Below are 21261 nucleotides of genomic sequence, written 5' to 3' on the forward strand. Positions count from 1 at the left end.
ATGTTTCATTCTTTGACAGCGTACCCTACTTGCGAATTACTGTTCAATATTCTTACTATACGTGACTGTAAAATTTAGTACACTACTTGGCTTCCTTTCGAAAATTTCCCCCGACCGAATGTTCGCAACCGAGCACATCTGAAAACTCCTCAATAACGACTGCCGCACTGGCGCGCTCGCAAAGATAAGATACAGTGAAACTCATTGTTGAGGCCAAAAATGATTAACTGCGCGTTGTCGCACCTCACAGAGACTGCATTTGTTTTCGTATCGATCGAGATGCAGAAACGGCAATCTCACAAAATATAATTTTACTGTCATCAGAGATCAACGTGGAGCTATCGATAGTGCGAGTTTTGACCAAAGAAAACCTCTACTACAACGGAAATTTTCGAATATTTGCGTCCCTCACACTATCTGGTTTGTTTGTGGAAGTTGTTATCTGCGGGAAATAGTGTGCATCGTCGTAGAATTAACGTAACTGGAAGGCATAAACAATATTTTCCAAACTGACTTTTGCACCAAGAGTAATCTCTTGGACTCAAACTATTTCAAGTAACGTCTTCTTATGATTTTTTGATGTAAAGAACTCTAGACACCTCTCCACTTTCAGTGATTATTTCTTTCGAGCCTTTGCTGTCTTACTACAGCTACAGAACGGCCCCAATAATGCTATGAACGATCACTAAGAACGGTACTGTCTGATGATAAGTCTGTAGGCGACTTGAAACATGTATCTGCAAGTACGCATGGGAAAATAAAAATTCTACCTTCTTGGAAAGCCAATAGTTGCAAAAAAAAATGGTTCTGAGCACTATGGGACTTAACATCTGTGGTCATCAGTCCCCTAGAACTTAGAACTACTTAAACCTAACTAACCTAAGGACATCACACACATCCATGCCCGAGGCAGGATTCGAACCTGCGACCGTAGCAGTCGCGCGGTTCCGGACTGAGCGCCTAGAACCACTAGACCACCGCGGCATCTACTTAGCTACTTTTCTCGTCCATTTTTGTCAGCTGAACTAGTGCCCCAGCTCGAATGTAGTTCTCTTAGCCATGTATTACGAAACATGCAGGACATTCAAAATGAACTTTTCATTTTCGTGCCAAATAGTAGATAGCGATGAAAATTTCTTATGTGATCCGATTAAAAATTAAAAATAAAATTTAACAAAGTTCTTTACTCTGTAGCTAATTTTTTGAGCGTTTTTGTGGCCTTCTTCTGCCTATTAGCAACTGTTTTGATGTGTAACTATTGACCAGACATTTCTGCACCTACGATGTTCAACAGATTTGTTTTTCCCTGATACCTCTCCGTCATCCTTGAAAGATTTTCTATCGTCACGTGTTCATTACAGATCCAACACTGTAGTTCAAACGTCACTGTTCATTCCCTGTATACGATTTAGTTCTGTGATTCACATTAATTACAACATATCACGTTCTGCTTTGAACGTACCTCCACAGGCTAGGTCAGTAATACCTGTTACTGCAATGGCACTCTTCCGGAAGTAGATGGCTTGAATTTGGATCATATAAGAAATTTTCATCGCCCTCTACTATTTGGCAAGCAAAATGAGAAGGTCATGATGATTTCGTTTTGGAATGACTTGCACTTTACGTAATATTAGAGCATTTCCTTTTTGGTGTTGCTACTTTCAAAAACCATAGATTTTCCACTTCTGAACCGATTTTGCAGAATATCCGTAAAATATGCCTTGACATCTCTTATGGAAGAAAGCAAGTTTTTTGGGTGGTAGGCCAGCTGATTCTTTACTGGAGAATCCCCGCTGTAAGCAACGATGAAGCTACCGGAGACTTTTGTGGTCGCCGTGTACGGAGTAACCCCGCGTCCTCTCACCATCGCGGAGACACGTCTGAGGAAACGGCGGAAGAAGTGGTGTGTGTGTGTGTGTGTGTGTGTGTGTGTGTGTGTGTGTGTGTGTATCTTGAGGCCGTCGGAGTGCGCCCAAGGAGACGGTCGTAAAGAGGCCTGCACTTCGCCAGGGGTAATTGTGTAATGAAGGTCCGGGGACCGCGTGGTCTTAAAAAGTTATTAGTGTGTTGTGTCCGAGGTTACGAGCGCGGCCACATTACTGGATTACACGGCGTCTCCCGGGACACTAACGCCGCCCCACACCTGTCGCGGCCGCCCCCGTGCCGCCTCTGCGCCACCCCCGCTAGTCATGTCGGAATGCGACTGCCATCCCACGACCTGCCTCGCTCTTCACTAATCTAAGGTAGCCGATGTGTCACTCATTTGGCCGACCAGCTTTGCCTAGCAGTGGCATTTTCAATGCCAGACTGCATAGAATACATCCTCTCAGTTTCCTCAAGCGCCAATGAACGATCCAAAATTTATTCTCTGCAGCCTACATTGACAAGAGCCACCGAGGCAACGACGAAGTGATTGAGAGCGAATGGCGCTACTGATATTTTAACCCTCAAATAAGCAATGGTGATTGCAGCGGACCTTTTACACTTCTAATGAACTCCTTATCGCCGGTCTTTCAGTAACCAATCAAGAACTCGTCTCCATGTACCCTCCCATATTTCTGTCTCTACCCCCTCCCCTCTTCTCTCTCCCTCTCTCACCCTCAGCCCCCCACCCCCCTCCGTCTCTCTCTCTCTCTCTCTCTCTCACTTCCGTGTTTCCGAAGACAAGAAGTAGGCTTCATTACTGCATGGATGTTTATAAGAGACATTACACAGATCACCGTAACATTACCATTGACACACAGAGACGTACAATTCAGTAATCGCAAAATGGTAGTAAGTGCGCATATTCCTACAAATCTAAAGTTCGCCTGCTTTCCTAGTATAAATGCAAATGACAAAACAGGAATCCTTGTTACTATCAAGTTAAAAATGCTCCTCTTCTGTATTCTGTACTTAAGTTTTGTATATGTTCCCTGAATTCATGACTGTTTCTTATGTTTTTGTCGTTATTCCCAACTCTAGTAAATCTGTCTTAACTACTATGATCCATGAAATGAGCGTTTTGGGATTTTTGACAAAGAAGTTGAATATTTTTTGTCAGTCTGTCGGTATTCATCTTTTGTAAGTGGTCATGAAATGTAATCCTCCACTTTTCCATTATATCTATTATATTACAATTTTTCATACATATCCCTGTTGCCTATCAATTCCGAAAGCCTGTTATCATGCTTTTTACCTAAAAATTTTCGAATTATTTCTTTCTTCTTCAAATTATTTAACTGTTTGGTTGTGTATATGGCGAGGCACTATGAGGCACATAGACAATCGGTTTTAATCACAATATTATAATGCCTCAATTTTGTATTAACAGGTAAAGATTTTTAATATGCGTCTCCTTTGTTAAATGGAATGCCATTTCCATTTTTCTGTCTCTAATTATATTAGCTGGGTTGTCCAGAGAATTGGGAAGGATTGTTTGTACCAATTATTTGAATTACGAAACTTAAACACTTTTCCACATTTTGGTTATATATATTTTGGTGTACCTTAAACGTTTGTCCCATATACGTTTTGTTTGTTTTCTCTCTCTCTCTCTCTCTCTCTCTCTCTCTTTTTCTTTTTTTTTCAAACGAAATTCTTAATCCAATTTTTTCTGCTACCTCTTGAGGAATGCTTATATGTTTCGTTGCATCTTGTAGACTCTCTGCTACGATTCCTAAATCATAAGCAAATGCTAAGCAGTCAGTTTCAAGGTTCTCTGTCTTTCTTCTAAGTTTTTCTTCATCTAGTCCCTATTCTCCTGTCCTTTTTATCCATTCTCGCACTACTTTCTCCAACATGGAACTGAATAATAATGGAGACAGTCCATTTCCCCCTGCCTCACCTTGTTTTAATTTCGACAGGTTTTGTTATTTCGCGTAAAAATTTATCTTTCTGAATTGTAATAGGCAAATTTTGCTTAATTATTGCCTTTTTTTACAGTCAGCACCAAATTCTTGTAGGTCACTGAATAGTGTATTTCTATTTAGAACAGTTTCCATCATGCGTCGGCTATCTCAAATTATCTTGAAAGTGTTATTATACAATTCAAAACTTAAAACTGGGATTATGAGTCGTAGGGAGCTAGTTTTGGTCTGCCCCGGGTATTTCATTTCCGTGGTACCACCCATATCTAGGATGCGTTAGCTTATTCGCTACCTGGGGTGGCGCCCAATGAAGGATCTAGCACCATCACACGGGTTTGGATTTCTATATTAGGCAGATTTTAAGCCTCATATCCGTTTCACTAGAAATAAGTGAAAAACAGAAAATATCTTGACATATTTCTCCTCGCGAGCCTTCACGAGCAACAATACGAAAATATGAATTTCTGTTTCCAAACGCGAAGCATCTATACAAGCAATGTAACCACAAAATCTAATCTAGTCCCATTTTTAGCCAGTGAGTGCTGCGGACTACGCATTAATCTCACGTCTCTTACAAGCTCCTTGTGGATGTGGTTTGCCAATGACTTCCTCCAACTTATTAATACGATATAAAGTGTATATCCGTGTCATGTGGGTGACTGTGACAAGTGCTGGTAGGGTGCTGGTAGAGTGTTGCGTTGTGTTTGCGCTGTTCTCACCTAATATGGAACGAAGGAAGCGAGATGGCGAAACCCGGCGCCAGTAATTACGTACCTTCTCTCGACTGGCATCAAAACGGTCACTTGGCTGAACGTCCCCATTGCCATCGATAATATCGCATGCCTATGATATGTGAACCACTGCTGAGCTGTTTTGACTTTAACCAAGGTCTGTTCCTTACTTTTTGACCAAATCCTCATGATTAAAAATTCTTCATTCACTCCTTTTTCAGGTCTGTTTGTACTTCCAATGTATCTTCTTGTTGCATATGGAAGGGTGGATTTTGAAGTGCACTTTGAGAAAAACGTAAACCACTAGAATGTTTTATGAATCAAATCTGGCAAATTGACATAGAATACAATTCATCGACTAGACGACAGCGGGTTAATAAGAGTTCCGTAAAATTTCAGTGAGCTGCATGTAAGAAAATTTCCTTTAAACATTATGTAGCGCATACTTCATTGGAAAAACATTTCCTTGATAAAAAGTTGACGAAATGTCTAAATAAAAGCGATAGTCGGCTGGCGAGAGGTTTCAGTTACGAATCCAGGCGAATATTTATGTTTAGTCAGTCAGCGTGTAGTACTTACCTATTATTCTCTGTCTCCGGAGATGAGTACCAGCAGAACACCATACGTCCTCGTTATCTCCCTCAAATGAAAAGTCATTTGTAGCATGTGTTTCGAGTCCTCATCACCATCCATCTGTCATGCACGATGGCGACGATTGCTAGGTAATACTCATAAGGCGTAATGCAGTCGTCGTCTGCTGTTAATTCTTACAAATGCGTGAATATTATCGAAATGTGGCTAAATACAAATGAACCCTGTATGGGGAAGACATTCTGTTGATTTCGTGATTTGAAAGTGATACGCTACTCCTTTTACTTACAATAATCTCGAATCGAGACTTCTCTGTTGACGATTAACAACAGTGATACTATGACACCAACCAGCGAAACATTCGAAGTGAAACTCATGTTATCGTGACACACTCGTTCCGAATTACGCGATCGGCAGTCGCTTAACTGGTCTGCTTACACATTATAAATCGAGAGTTTCATTAACATCCGTCTTCTGGTCTTTCCAGGTTATGTAGGATCAATGAAGCCAAAGCAACCCGCTCGTGGAACAAATCATTACACAAGGCACAAGACACTGATAAAAATTGAAATCTAACACATAAGAAACAAGAAAATAAGCAATTTGGAATACACAAAGAAAATGAATAACACATCAAAGCGAATGGCTCATTAACACTACGAAGAAATCGTGGGTAGAAAGTAATGTATTAGCTTTTGAGTATTGTACATTCTCTTAATTGGATTGCTAACGAACAAAAATTAGAGAAAATTTCCTTATGGTGCAAGATGTAATTCATTTATTTAAAGAAATAACGCAACCTCGATTCGCGAAAAACTCCTATAATCTTCCTAATAACACGTATGATACTCCAACAATGAAGTTGGAAATACAAAATTTATATCATAATAATTATTCTAAGAATCCAAATCCGAAAATAAAGCATAGTGCTGGTTACAACTTCACATATTGTAGTCTTCGTAAAATTCATGCACTTAACGGGGCACGCCACTGGATGTAATACATACCCTCTGTACATATTCTGTAGAATCATCAGGAAGTACTGAATTGCATTAATTTGCCATGATTGTCGGTCTTGTAAGTCTATTTTTGTATGTGTTTCTTAATGTGCAAAAACAAAAAATATCTGATGGTGCAAATGGTTCAAATGGCTCTGAGCACTATGGGACTTAACTGCTGAGGTCATCAGTCCCCTAGAACTTAGAACTACTTAAACCTAACTGACCTAAGGTCATCACACACATCCATGCCCGAGGCAGGATTCGAACCTGCGACCGTAGCGGTCGCGCGGTTCCAGACTGTAGCGCCTAGAACCCCTCGGCCACTCCGGCCGGCAAGAGAGGAAGGAAGATAAAAGTTTAACGTATCGTCGACAACGACATCTCTAGAATAAGAGCACACTCTCGTTCAGGGAAATAAATTTGCCGTGCCCTTTGAAAGGAACCACACCGGCATTCGCCCTATGTGAATTAGAGGAACCACGGGAAATCTAAATCTGGTTGGCCAGACGCAGATCTGAGCTGCCGTCCTTCAGAATACGAACACAGAATAAGTTCACACATTGTTTATTCACATCATGTAGGCTTTCGCCGACGTATTTGCGTTCTTGGCGATTTTTGTTTTCTGGTCACTAGAACGTGGCCTAAAGCCTTTCTCACACCAGATGAGTTGGCTAAATTGATGCGGAGCTCTACGAATTTTGTGACATCACTTCCTGTTATTTCATGCTAAGGAGTCATTGCCTCGCGTGAAACACAAAATAAGTTCTACGGGATCTCGGGAACGTGCTACGAAAGACTGAACCAATAAGATACAAGAACGCTCTCGCGTCACAAGCAGAATTTTTGAGACGCCATCTTGGTCTTCGTCGTTTTCAGTTGAGGCCATATCTGATGGGTTTTGTATCATAACTTACATCCTATGAATATATGCTTTTTCAAAGAGCTACCACAATTAGGATATCGCAAAGAAGCTTTGTTAATGGTACGATTTGTTTTAATGAATTACGAGAAACGTCATACTGGTGGTTAAACAGTTATCGTAATTAGAAACTTTCGGGAACGGCATATTGAAGATTTACCAAAAATCCGTTTCTCTTGATAGGATTTGTTATAATTAAATGTTAGTTAATACCACATTGGCTAATAAACCCTTCAATAGATCGCAGCATAAAATACAAGGTCGTATGTATTACTGGTTGGAGGCACCAAACTATGAAATCATAGGCAGTGTAATTGTGTCTTTCTGTATCAGTTTTTTTAGTCACCTTCGCATTTTCTAAAAGGCTGTGGTACTTTCTTATTAACTGAATAGATGTATTGGCTGTAATATTCGATGTAACGCAAATAAAAGTGCGCTCTCTCTCTCTTTCTCTCTCTCTCTCTCTCTCTCTCTCTCTCTCTCTCTATCCCTCTCCCTCTCTCTCTCAGGAACTCTTATAAGCTGATATCCTTACTGACTGGACATGGAAAAAATTGGAAATTTGTGGTAAGTTACTATAGAACCAAACTGCTGATGGCATCGATTCCTAGGCCTACACACTACTTTAACTTCAACTAACTTCCGCCAAGGACAACACACACGCGCGCGCGCACACACACACACACACACATATATCCTTACAAGCAGAAATAATCGATCCAATAGAAACTGTAGACAGAAATGTATACAGGGACAAGATACACAAATGGAATGTGAGAGCCGCGTGGTTTGAGGCGCCCTGTCGCGGATTGCGCGGCCTCTCCCGCCGGAGGTTCGAGTCCTCCCTCGGGCATGGGTGTGTGTGTTGTCAGCATACTTTAGTTTAAGTAGTGTGTCAGTCTAGGGACCGATGACCGTAGCAGCTTGGTCCCTTAGGAATTCACACACATTTGAACATTTGAAATGTGGGGTCATAGAATGAAGCCTGAAAGAAACCAGGGACAAAGTGGACTGAAGACAGAGAGAGACACTATGGAGAAAAAGATGAGAGAATCGTGGAAGATTAGAAAGCACACTGAAATGAGGCAGAATGCTTTGCGTGATCCTACAGGATCTCGATGCAAATAATGATAGTAATAATAACAATACCAATATATGGCGGTCAGAAACAGTGTGAAGAGCTTGTAAGGGTTTTGCAACCGGGTAGGTTGTGCTAAGAAATAATTGTGACCGATAAAAAGAGATACATTGCGCTGTTTCCGCGTTAATTAGCGTCGAAGTTAGCCAACCAGACAGTTGCGCGTGCAAATTCAAACGGCCTGCCATAGACGATTTTGCCAAACGTTATTTTCGTTTGGGTCCCTCAAACCGAACAAGAGAGCGATAAAGAAATTGGACACTGAAACGTAGTGAGGATCGAACCCAAGCCAAAGGCTGAGAGGTCTCATGGGCTATCATCTAAGGTAAGAGAACAACTGACACTAACTGTATCTGGAGAGCCGCTTGAATTTGCGCGCGGAACGGCCTGAATGGCTAGCTTCAATGCTAATTAACTCGGTAACAACACAACTTAATGATTTTTTTTTCCCTAAACAGTTATTTCTCAGCACAACTTACCCTGAAACACCCTTACGAGCTTCTCAGACTACTACTGAAAACTAATATATATCAACGTCAAAAAACTACAAAGCTGGTTTATTTGCTGTTAATCCCACCTTACTTTTTTCTCATTACGTTGTATTATGCACTTTAGATGCTTGAAAATGGCATAATGCCGAAATTACCATTGTAAAATAAAATACTAACCGCTGACTGCAAAATGACGCCATTTAAAGAACTTATTATAGCTGTGGACCTATATCACAAGAAATTAATAGCTATAACTAAATTGCACCTCTTGAAACGTCTTTTTCGTAGTGTGTCATCGCCATCTCGGGTCGAGGCATATTACGTATTCGATGAACTAGCTGTATCAGGGAGACCCCCACAGGAAAGCACAAGTGTCAGTAATTTACAACTGCTGCCAAAGTAAACTTTCAGTTTCGGTGCGTAAGTTAAAGTTAACCCCAAGTCTCTAACTTCATTCGTGTATGAGATTTGTGAAATGGGGCGAATCTTTTTGAAACACCCAGCACAGTTGGGCGTCCCGGTCTCTGACGCAACGCCGCTGTCGGACGTTAACGGAAACAAGATTGTGTTGTCGCTGACGTCTTTCCCTCGTTCAGAGCGCGGACGGCGCGCCGAAATTAATGTTCTCCCTCCCAGTGACTAAGCTAAATACTGGCAAACGGATGGCTTTGTGAGTGGCGGCGCGGGTCGAGTCAGTAGATCGCGCCAGCTTGATTGAGTTGCTGGGCTGTGCATTAACGGCCGGCTAACACGGCGCCGGAGTCATAGGTCGCCATCGGCGATGTTATTTGTGCGATCGCAGATCAGCGCGACGGCGACATTCATCAGCCGCTCTCCCACCGCGCACAACCAGCACTTCGTTCTAGATAACTTTCTGCACTATCACGCATCTCCTCCCAAGGGAAGCGACTACAAAGAACTTCTTTTTTTAATTCTTCCTCTAAATCGTAGGATCCACATTTTCGAATAAATCACAAACAACACGGCAGTTATTCACCTACTGATTGCATCTATAAGGAAACACTATTAAGTGATATCCTGAAAGTTATTGGTAAATTTCGGCTACTTTCTACAACTTCAGTAAAAAATTCAAAAATAAAAAAAAGATTTTTAAAACCAGAAGACTACAGATAATAAGACACTGGACAAAAAATTGGTCACGATTGGAAGCCGTAACGTTAAAACAGTGTGATACCGCTTCTAGCGTTGACAATTATCTCCGTTACGCGAAGAAAAGAGTTCACGAGTTTCTTCAGCTATAGTACAGTCATCTGAAGTCACTCTTTGATATGGGAGGCGATGAAAAAGTTTCCAGACCGTACAGTCCGGAATCGGTATGTAGTCAGGCAGAATCGCGGTGAGCACTGAGGCAATCATTCCACCTACGCACCAGGTTGAAGGTATCCGTTTGGTAACACACCGTGACCGCCTGCGTGAAGAAATCCGTAACTGCCTGCTGCACACCCTCGTTCGACAGGAATCGTCGACCTTGAAAGGCCTTTTTTAAGGGACCGAAGGCTTGATAATCACACGAGGAGAGATCAGAACTATAGGACGGGTGCTCGAGTGAGACCCACTTGATATCGTTTGGCTTCTGCGTTATAATACTGGCGATATGAGGACGTGCGTTATCATTAAGCAGCAGCACCACTTGTCGCAGCCTACCCGGAAGTTTCGCCTTAATTGCAAACCGTAATTTCTCCAGCATTACGTAGTACCTTTCCCCAGTGGTGGGGACACTAGGTTCCTCGAAAGCAATAAGCTGTGGGCCCCAGTAACCAAAGAACAGTGTGAGAATCGCGTTTCCAGCGGATGGCTGGCTCTTGAACTTCTTGGGAGAAGGGGCAATGAAAGACACCATCGTTGTCGCTTTAGACCCTGGTCCCCAGTAGGTGGCACCAGCTTTCGTCGCCTGCAACGCTGTTCGCCATATTGCACGTTTCCGCATTTACTGCGCGCACGTCGGAAAGACAAGACTGCCACACTAATCCCTTGCCTAATTGTCGGTGCTTAGATACTCGCATCAGATCGCGCCATGTTGCATATACCCTGCAGCAACGTCCTCAGATGGAAACTTTTTGATTGCCGCATATAATTAGTGACGTAGAGCTACCAAATTGTGGGTATGTGTATTGTTGCGTTTTACCAATCCTTCCAAATAGTCTCACACTTGTTCAACGCGGCTGAGATGCAGTAAGAGTGCGAAAGGGTTGCCAGACGTCCGCATTTACGCAGACATGTCCTCATTTTCGAAGTGAAATGTAGCGTCCGCACACATTTTTGCGATTTCTGTTAACGTACGCATTTTTTGGTTTTGGGATGAAAATATTTTGATTTTTGTTTTCATGTCGTATCGTCAACAATTTATATACTTTTTACTACGGTCATTGAATTGCATCATTTGTTATTAGCTTAAATTCGATCTGTTACACTCACAAAATCGAAAATATCGATTTGTATTACATACAAATTATGTTTCCTTTACCTTTGAGATAGCTGCTTCGATCATAGGTGGTATCTACGGTCAAAGCATAGCTGTGATTGTCTGCGTGCTGTTTGTTTTTGTGTGACACACGTGTTTTTAGCGAACTTGTTGATCATCCAGCTGCATCTTTACTTTCCGTATTCATCTTATTGGGTAAGTTTCATGACTTTCAAAATACAGCTTATGGCACAGAATTATAGTTAAATTTTGTAAGTGAAGACTTTTTCATGGTTTAGCTGAACAATACATTTTGATCATTCTTTGTTTAACTTTTGTTTAAGCTAATTTCTCATCATGCCAAAGGGGAAGTGTGCATTTACGGATAAACTCCGAGAAAAATATCGGAGCTTCCGTCCTGGAAGAGTCCAATGGGAAGCAGAATCTATGGTTTGTTGCCCAGGGACCTATGTATCTATAGCAAATCACGGCACCAGCGATCTGGAAGTTCATATGAAAACAGGAAAACATATGAAGTGTGTTAGAGGTGCAAGTTCTTTAGGTAAAGTGAGTAATTTTTTTTAACAAAACCCTGTGCTGAACTGGACACCAAAGAAAGTGCTGCTGAGGGAACTCTTGCTTACTATACCGTGTTTCATCACAGCAGTTACAAATCTATGTACTGTACCAGCGGACTGCTGAGAGAAATTTTCCATGACTCGTCCATATCATCAAAAATCTCGTGTGGACGCACCAAAACTGAAGCAATAGTGAATTCAGTTCTAGCATCTCATTCACTAGAATACGTCATGAAAGATCTGGAGTGCATTCCTTTTGTTGGTGTCTCGACAGATGCTAGCAACCATGGGAATATTAAAATGATCTCCATTGTAGTTCATTACTTTGATCATAGGAATGTGCGGTAAGTCGCCTGGATATTCGCCAAATCAGAGACGTATGTGTGCAGCTCTGTAAACACAGCTGTTGTCATCTTAGAAGACGGGATTGTCAACAGCAGACGCATCGTGAACATGTACAACACATAGCATCACTTGGCCACTATGAATGTTGATAGTGGCAGAACGGTTCTAGGTGCTTCAGTCCGGAACCGCGCTACTGCTGCTGCTGCTGCTGCCACGGTCGCAGGTTGGAATCCTGCCTCGGGCATGGATGTGTGTGATGTCCTTAGGTCAGTTAGGTTTAAGTAGTTCTAAGTGTAGGGGACTGATGACCTCAGATGTTAAATCCCATAGTGCTCAGAGCCATTTTTTTGAATTTTGATATACTGTAGGGGCCTGAGTCGAGACCCCTGCTATTATCGGGATGACGGAGCGTGGAGAGTGGTGCAGCAGACCAGTCGGCAGAATAAGAATTTAGTACTTCAAACATTAGAATCGTGTATTTTTCTTTGTGGAGGTGCCCAGACCAGCGGCAGTGCAGCGCACACCCTCGGAACGAGCTGACGCTGTCTCAGCAATCTCCGGAGGACGTCGACCCGGCGGCATTCATTCACGTAAACAAGATGTCGGGAGGGCAGTAGGTGTGTCTGGCGGCCTGCGTAGCTCGTACGTCAGGCGATGATGCCCAGGACAGTGACTGTGTATTACCAGAGCACCCTCGTGGATATCGAAGGAGTGTGCTCGGGTAATATCTCAGCAGCTCTGCACGGTGTGTAGATGGACAACAGTATGACCCTTGCACCCAGGAAGGCCGGGGATGTCAGTGACTGCTTACAGGTATTATTCAGGGGCAGCAACGGTTAGCACGCCTCCCGAATACTGCGATAAGTGGATGATCTGGCAAACACGATCAGTTGGGCTCACGAAGCCAGAAGTAGATGTCTACAAGTCCTCTCGTCAGTGGTTGCGATGTCGGCAGTTCACAGCAACCTATTACAGCAGACTAGACAGGTAGCAGTTTCGAAGACGGAGGTGTTCTTTGCGAGCTGTAGTGGCACATCACGAGTTCAGCCTCGTAGCTGGTGAACTGTAACGTAATTCCTCGGAAGGCTCGGAAGCCTTAGTATTTATTACTGCTCTTCTGAGACAATGACGTTAAGCCAGGCCGGCGATGACTGAATGAGGCCTACTGTCCCGGGCTCATCAGCAGTCTTCACCCCACCTCTATTTCGGAAAAATTGCTTTCAGGGCTTCAGCTTGTTGCCTTTCCGTCTTATCACCAGACTGATAGGTATTACTGTAAATCTTTTACTCTCTTGTGACATTAAGCTGTGCTGTTATAATGACGTCACGTCTTCTAATAGCTGAGGTCATGTCGCTGAGTCCACGTTTCAGACCTGTCGCTCGCGCAAGGTGAGCAATTTCTTCCGTGTTTGCTCCGGTGCTCGCAATGTCGGCTTTCTGCCTGTTTGTTGTTCCAGTTGTGACGCATGGTGTTGGCCAGGACTGCCTTTGCTTGGTGCTAGCTGTAGAGGACATCAATAAAATTCTACATCTGCCCACAACGCTTTTTTCCTGTGTAAAAATACACAGCCTGAAAAAAAAGTGAAGCACCCAGGAAGATGAAACGAAATGATATTTCACGCGTTGAGAGAATATGTGATAATTCAGTGATTACAAATTCAAGTCAAATTTACGAAGAACTTGGCAGTGTGAACCTGCTTACCAGTAATGACGATCCACTGCCTCTGGCCGGGATGCACGCACTCATTCAGTTGGTAAGGTCGTCGTTTCCTCATCTGAGCAGGAAGACCCACAACTGTTCCTTCATATCTTGGACACTGACGCTGGGACATAGTTCACGTCCGACCTGGTGCCATTCATGTTCTATCGAGGTCAGATCTGGGGATGTATCGGGCCACGAGAATACCTCAGAAACACGCAGACATTCCATACGGACATGTGACATTTGTCAACGAGCATTGATCTATTGAAAAATGGCACAACGGTACCGTCGCGTGAGAGGTTTCACATGAGGACGCAAGATGTTCGTGAGGTGCCGTTGTGCCATCAGAGTTCACTCATCACTACCAGCCGTGACCTGAGTCATACCCAATGGCTCGTCACTATATGACGCCTCAAGTAATACCGCTGGTCTATCCAAAACTAGTACAGCTGCTAGTGCGGGATGACAGAGTGTTGCAGTGCGGCCATTCCTTGCTCTCGGATGATAGGCACAGATGTGATGTGGTTACGATATGCTTGGAGCACAATTCGGCGATCCTGCCTGATGGCAGTCAGACGTGGCCTAGCGGAACCTTGACGACGAGTATGCCTGCCATCACGTTCCCATGTAGCCCAACATCAGGTCACTATCACATCCGAATGCGCTACTTATCTGGAGACTGCACGATTCGACTACCTGGCGAAATCAAGACCCACAGTGTGGCCCATTCCAAACTATTAGATGCTGATAACGTTGTGTGACACGAGTACGTAGCATCTCCGTGTACTTCACATTGATCACTCAACATCAAATGCTGTTCACTCCCCTTGCATTCCCTATCAGGCCTGGTAACAACACTGAAGACGAATAATACTGACTCACTATAGGTGGCCGTTCCGCCTGTCGTAGAGAATTGTAACTCTAATCATGTACATATCCGCCGATGGTGTGTACGTTTATTTAGTTATACTGACATCTGACCATGTCTTCAGTGTGCTTCTCTTTTTTGGTCAGCCGGGTAAATATTCTGGTTCATTTCCACGGTAGCATGAAGGAGTGGGCCTAAGTCACGAAATGTGCTCCCTCGCTCCCCCTCCCCAAAACATCGCAGAACTAAAATACACTTCGCATAAGTGGCAAAATGAAAGCCTCGTTGGACCGTCGGATCATTCCATTTTTATACGCATCCGGTTTTTTGGTCCATTGAAGACGTGCAGCCTTATGTGCTGCTGTGAAGTTTCATGCAGTCCCCTTCTCATTGTACCCTGAGAGACTGGCTAAGATGTGCAGCAGCAGTACATGTTGAGTTTGAAACCGATTGTCATTGTCAAGTCGAGACACTCGCCTCCGGTCCCTGCCGGTTACGATTCTATCCCGAACACTGTTCTAACATCGTCTTACACGGCTATTCGTAGTGCTCCAGTCTTTGTAGATCCATTGATATTGGGTAAATTAATTCACGGTGCAACCATAGGTAAGTCGAAACACAATAACTTCTTTCTGCCATTCTGTCATATTTCCAGTCCACCCATCTTACATCATACACACACGCACCACTTCACTGCCGTATGTCAGTGGTGGAGGGTCACTTGACCACCTGGTACGGGGTTTACACTACCTGCAGCGCTAGGGCCATCTTTTAAGGAGGTGGCTAATACACCGTCTAGCGAGCTTGTTTGTATACGGCATACTATCAAAAAACCTTTTCTCCTCGTAAATTCCTTCTATTCCAGCTGGTTAAGTTGATGAAAGATAAATTTCCAAAACGAATGTATTTTGGAAGTTGTTTTGTCAGCACAGTCCTCTTTAGTTTTCGATAGCTACAAAGAAACAAACTTTGGTTCTTGGATGCTACAGAGAAATAGTGCAACAGTTGATGGATGAAATGGCCGGTTGATATGTGATGTGCGTAGTACAATGTACAAGTTGCAGCTGGCTGTAATGCGAGATTTCTCCACGTGGGGGAGCAAGAGAGAAAACATGAATCGGTGGGACCTTCTTCGGAGAAACAGCCGAGAAATTGGGAACATTAGACTGACATGTGATACACGGATACGTGGATCTCTCTCATCACGTACAAATCGTCTTTCCACTTAACCAACTCGTTTCCCACAGATCACAGCTAGAACTGACGTGTGGTGACCTGATTGCGAATGTTCTTCTATGAAACGAAATGAAGTCTTAGAAAGACGCGGAATCAGTACTCGGTATGAACTATGTTTCGTTATTGCAAATAGTGAGTGGCCTAAGCTAGTTTAGGTTGGTAATGAGGTGCATTTGACAGACATTATATGAAACGTGAAGACTTTAGAGATCGTGAGGTGTTTTCTCAGGTACTACAAATAATGCGTTTCCTTCATGGAAACGTTTTTGTACCTTCAGCAAACAAACAAAATTTGCAGCCAGGCGTAGCTTAAAACTGATGTGTGTCAAATATATTCTGCGAGTAATTCTTGATCCAACAAAGCGCCTCTGATTGAAGAAAAGAAGCGCCATAGCATTGTTTTCGAGTCTCAATTTTTCGGTAGTCGTTATTGAAGAAACATTCGAAACTTTAGCATTAACTACTTCATTACAGTTCGAAACTACGCACAGGTAATATCCTCAAATGAACAAGGAAGCAGCTCGTACTGTGGCGCACTACAGCGAAACGTCTATCCTACATTTTACGAGAAGCAATAAGCAATTCTACTTTTGAATATGAGTGCTGCAAATAAAAACACTGAGCATCAAATCACAGGTGGAATTAACGTGAGCGACAAGCGTTAAAGGTACGAGAGCTACAAGAATATTCCTGGACAATTTGCTCAATGCTCCAAAGTGTGTAACCAGTAGGCATAGTACATGTCACAGGTAGATCAGTTGTCACGCGATGCTACGGGGGCCTCACACAACAACGTGCATGTAGCTGCTTTTCAAGTGGCTCAAATGGCTCTGAGCACTATGCGACTTAACTTTTGAGGTCATCAGTCGCCTCGAACTTGAACTAATTAAACCTAACTAACATAAGGACATCACACACATCCATGCCCGAGGCAGGATTCGCGCCTGCGACCGTAGCGGCAGAACCTCACGGCCACTCCGGTCGGCGTAGCTGCTTTTCTGTGACCTATTAGTGACAAGTAAGGCCTGTAATATGGAAATACTTACGATTTTTTTTTTAGTATCTGCATTCTGTTAAGCAAATCAGGAAAAAAATTGTGATTTACAGTGAGAAAGCGTACTTTCCAGCCGAATGTAACTTTTAAACCGACGTCTTTCAAAGACCGTTCTAATTTACTTCTTCCCAAAACTTTTGCTTCTGTGAGAGATGATGACTTGGTGGTCCTCCGCGAATTTAATTTGATCTCCACATCGGCGGGTGGATAGGGGGGGGGGGGGGGGAGGGGCTTCACAAACATCCAAAGTTTCGGCCGTAAAAACTGGTTCTTTTGAGAGATTATTAGATGTTTTTCTTACAATATATGCCGGGTGAGATTTTAAAATATTTATGTTGCACTTTCGTGCGAGTCAAATAAGCACGTGTTTCTCCCGTATAAATGTTTTTCAAGCAAGCTATTTCGTATACAAACAGCAATTTCTCTACGTCCTATCAATATATGGAACTCTGCCAGTCGCTTTCACTCCAAATGAGCCTATGTTAGCACCCGTCGACCTCGAAGTCATTTGAGACGGAGAACTGGCACAGGTGGGGAAGGTTGGTGGACGCAGAGGGCCTTGGCCGTTCTAAGGAACTATAACCTGAAGCCGCTTAGAGAAATACCGGAAAACTGAAACCACTATCAATGGACGGAATATCAATCCAGTTTTTTAACAACTGCGATATCTTGCCTCTTGCCATTTCTTTCTTCCATACAGTTTGAGAGCAGTTCATTTAACTGACATCACTGTTTGCTTTTTGCAGACTGTCAATGGTTTAAATAAATTACCAGGCAAAAAAACCATGTCTTCAGCCATAAATATTTTATGCAACTAAAACACTTAATTTCGAGCCTTCATGTCCAATAACAAGTACTGAAACAACGATGTGAATTAACAACCCTTAGTTGATTCACCTTTTTCATATTGATGTTTGTCATAGTTAAATATAAATTCAGTTTTGTCTGCATAAGATCCGTCTTTAATAACGTTAAACGTTGAAGCTTAAAAAAATGGTTCAAATGGCTCTCAGCACTATGGGACTTAACATCTATGGTCATCTGTCCCCTAGAACTTAGAACTACTTAAACCTAACTAACCTAAGGACATCACACACATTCATGCCCGAGGCAGGATTCGAACCTGCGACCGTAGCAGTCGCGCGGCTTCGGACTGAGCGCCTAGAACCGCTAGACCACCGCGTCCGGCGTTGAAGCTTAAAACTCTTTGTTCTCCTTAAAAGGTTTTTAATATTATTATTAATGATAATTTTTCACTAAACCTTATTTCTAAAAGTAATAAGCACTACACACAATCATTGTTGTCCGTATAAACATTATGAACCCGGAATGCTCATGAACAAACTCGGAAATATATTAATTAATAAAGGATAACATTAAATATATTGCTCTTCCATGTGTTAACATTGTGAACGATTTACGTTAATTTCTTCTTTTGAGACAAAAACACGCCTCCGTTTAAAATATTCTTGCCGCCTTATCCCCTGTAGAAACTGTAGTTCAAATGGTTCAAATGGCTCTGAGCACTATGGGACTTAACATCTATGGTCATCAGTCCCCCAGAACTTAGAACTACTTAAACCTAACTAACCTAAGGACATCACACAACACCCAGTCATCACGAGGCAGAGAAAATCCCTGACCCTGCCGGGAATCGAACACGGGAGAAACTGTAGTAATCAACCCAACGTAGACTCAGTTTAGTTATCGAATTCATAAACCTAACGTTTTTCTACTTTTTAACTTTGCTCATCTTTGAAAGTACTACTGCAACGCTGTAGAAATAACCTAAAAAATTCTGGGTACTATAAATTAAGTCTGACGTATTCCAAAGTGACGCCCCTTCAATGGGTAAACGTCCTCAGAAAACGAGTCTCTATTGCGAACATTAGAATCTGAACTAATATTCCTTCTCCACGAACAAAAAGAACGGGCGCAATAGGCTCCCAGGTAAACGACGCTTCTTTCGACTCACTCTGTTAACATGACAAAAATGGAATGGTTGTAAAGAAACTGTCAAATGTTCATATATCAGTGGTGGTAACTGAGGAAACGGGAGCTCAACCGATAACTGCGAACTACATTTCAATCCCTTGAAAGCAACTTATCTGGGCTTCAGTATAATGACTTTTCTCGCAGGCCGATATTTAGAAAGCTTCTCTTACATGTTAGAAGTTTTCTGTTCCGTCATAGTAAATAATAGTTAATATGCAGAATTGAGGAGACGTAAGGCGTTCAAAAATTACCCCTTAAATCTTAAAAAAAGTTATGAAGCTAATAAGCTGTTAAACTATTTCAAGCAAACGTAGTACAAGCAAGCGTCGTAGATCTGATTACGAGATTGGTAGTGAACATCTTAAACACGAAACATACTGCTGAGGGATAACATTAAGAAGTGATATGATGTGGGACGATCACGTGAAATAATTGTTCGAGAAGGCCAATGAGAGACATAGATTTGCTATAAGGAGAAATTGCAATGCACATAGATGTACAGGAGGTGGACAAAAACATGGAGGCACCACAAGCACAATAATATAGTGTAGTAAAACCTATGGCATTCAAAACAGCTTCCAGTCGTCTCGGAATGGACAAATGCAAATCATGTATGGTTTTTTTAGTGAATCGTATACCATTCGTCCTGCAAAATACTGGTAATTTCACGTAACAATGAAGGAGGTGGATAGCGATCACGCATCATTCTCTCCAAAATAGACCACAAAGGCTCAATAATATTGAGATAGGTTGATTACGGGGGCCAGGTGAAATGCGACATTTCATCTTCGTGCTCAGAAAATCCGACCTGGACAACGCTATCTGCGAACAGAAGCCGTGTTGTTTAGGCGCAGCATTATGATTTGCGTACAGATATTAGACAATCGGATGGACCCGATCAGCCAAAATGGTCACTTAATCCTTGGAAGTAATGTGACATTGCAGTATCACCAATTAGGCCCATGGAATACCACGAGATGGCTGCCACATCATCACCGAACCCTCCCACCATGTTTTACATTTGGGACGTGAACTCGGCTAAAAGCAGGAAACCGAGTAAACAAGACTTATCCGACCTCATGAAGAAAATTCAAATGGCTCCAAGCACTATGGGACTTAACATCTGAGGTCATCAGTCCCCTAGACTTAGAACCACATAAACCTAACTAACCTAAGGACATCACACACATCCATGCCCGAGGCAGGATTCGAACCTGCGACCCTAGCAGCAGCGTGGTTCCGGATTGAAGCATCTAGAACCGCTCGGCGACAGCGGCCAGCTACCCGACCTAATGACTTTCTTCCATTGTACAACAGTTCATGTTTCATGGTTTCGGCACCACGTTTCCCTGTTACGGGCATTCGCATCACTGATAACGGTTTTGAAATTCTAGCTCGCCCTACAATTCCCTACTTCTGGAACTCCCTTTGTGTTGCAGTTCTGACAGTGTTCGCGAGTGCGACATTCAGTTCTACAGTGACTTTTGCAGCTGCCGTCCTCTTACTTTTCGTCAGAATCATTTTCAATGACCGTCTGTCACAATCACTCAAAACACACTTTCGATCGGTGTGTGCCTTGGCGGATGATGTTTTTCACTTTCCCGTTATGCGGTATAAATTTTAGATACGGTTAAAAAAAAAAAGTACTCCGTCTTCAGGCCACGAGTGGCGTGCCGGAACCATCCGACCGCCGTGTCATCCTCGGTGGAGGATGCGGATAGGAGGAGCGTTGACCGAAGCCGCTACTATTCGGTTAAGTATCTCCTCTATTGGCATCACGAGGCTGAGTGCACCCCGAAAAATGGCAACAGAGCATGGCGGCCTGGATGGTCACCCATCCAAGTGCCGACCACGCCCGACAGCGCTTAACTTTGGTGATCTCATGGGAACCGGTGTATCCACTGCGGCAAGGCCGTTGCCCAATTTTCGATACGTTGCCTTCGGAAACACCAAAGACTACCTTGCTCACTGAAACACGCACCACAGGAGCACCATCAGTTTGCCCACGTTCTAATTCACTTAGCACCGACATAATGCACTCACAACTACACAGGCAATTGTTCTGACGACGACTGACGCTTGCAACGATACTGAGGACACTCCACAGGTGCTGTTGGTGGCCCAATACAACATCACACGTAGGCGTGGCTAGCATCTGCATTTATGTTCAAGCATGCATTTCTCGCAGTGTTTCCATTTTTTCGTCCAACCGACTTTATAAATGAAATTAAAAAAAAAAATAGTTAAAATTCAGACATGACGTCCATCTTCGGTTGTGCAATAGAAAGCTTTATTTCGTGAATGTTAACTTACCGAAACGTTGAGTGGTAACACACGGAGAT

At 42.9% G+C, this 21261-nt stretch overlaps 1 pseudogene; it reads right to left on the reverse strand.

Annotated features, from left to right (window-relative positions):
* Positions 1-20721: 20721 nt before the first annotated feature.
* LOC126471671 (5S ribosomal RNA) lies at positions 20722-20839 on the reverse strand (annotated as a pseudogene).
* Positions 20840-21261: the final 422 nt, after the last annotated feature.

The sequence above is a fragment of the Schistocerca serialis genome, chromosome 3 (assembly GCF_023864345.2).
Source record: "Schistocerca serialis cubense isolate TAMUIC-IGC-003099 chromosome 3, iqSchSeri2.2, whole genome shotgun sequence".
Classification (NCBI taxonomy): Eukaryota; Metazoa; Arthropoda; class Insecta; order Orthoptera; family Acrididae; genus Schistocerca; species Schistocerca serialis.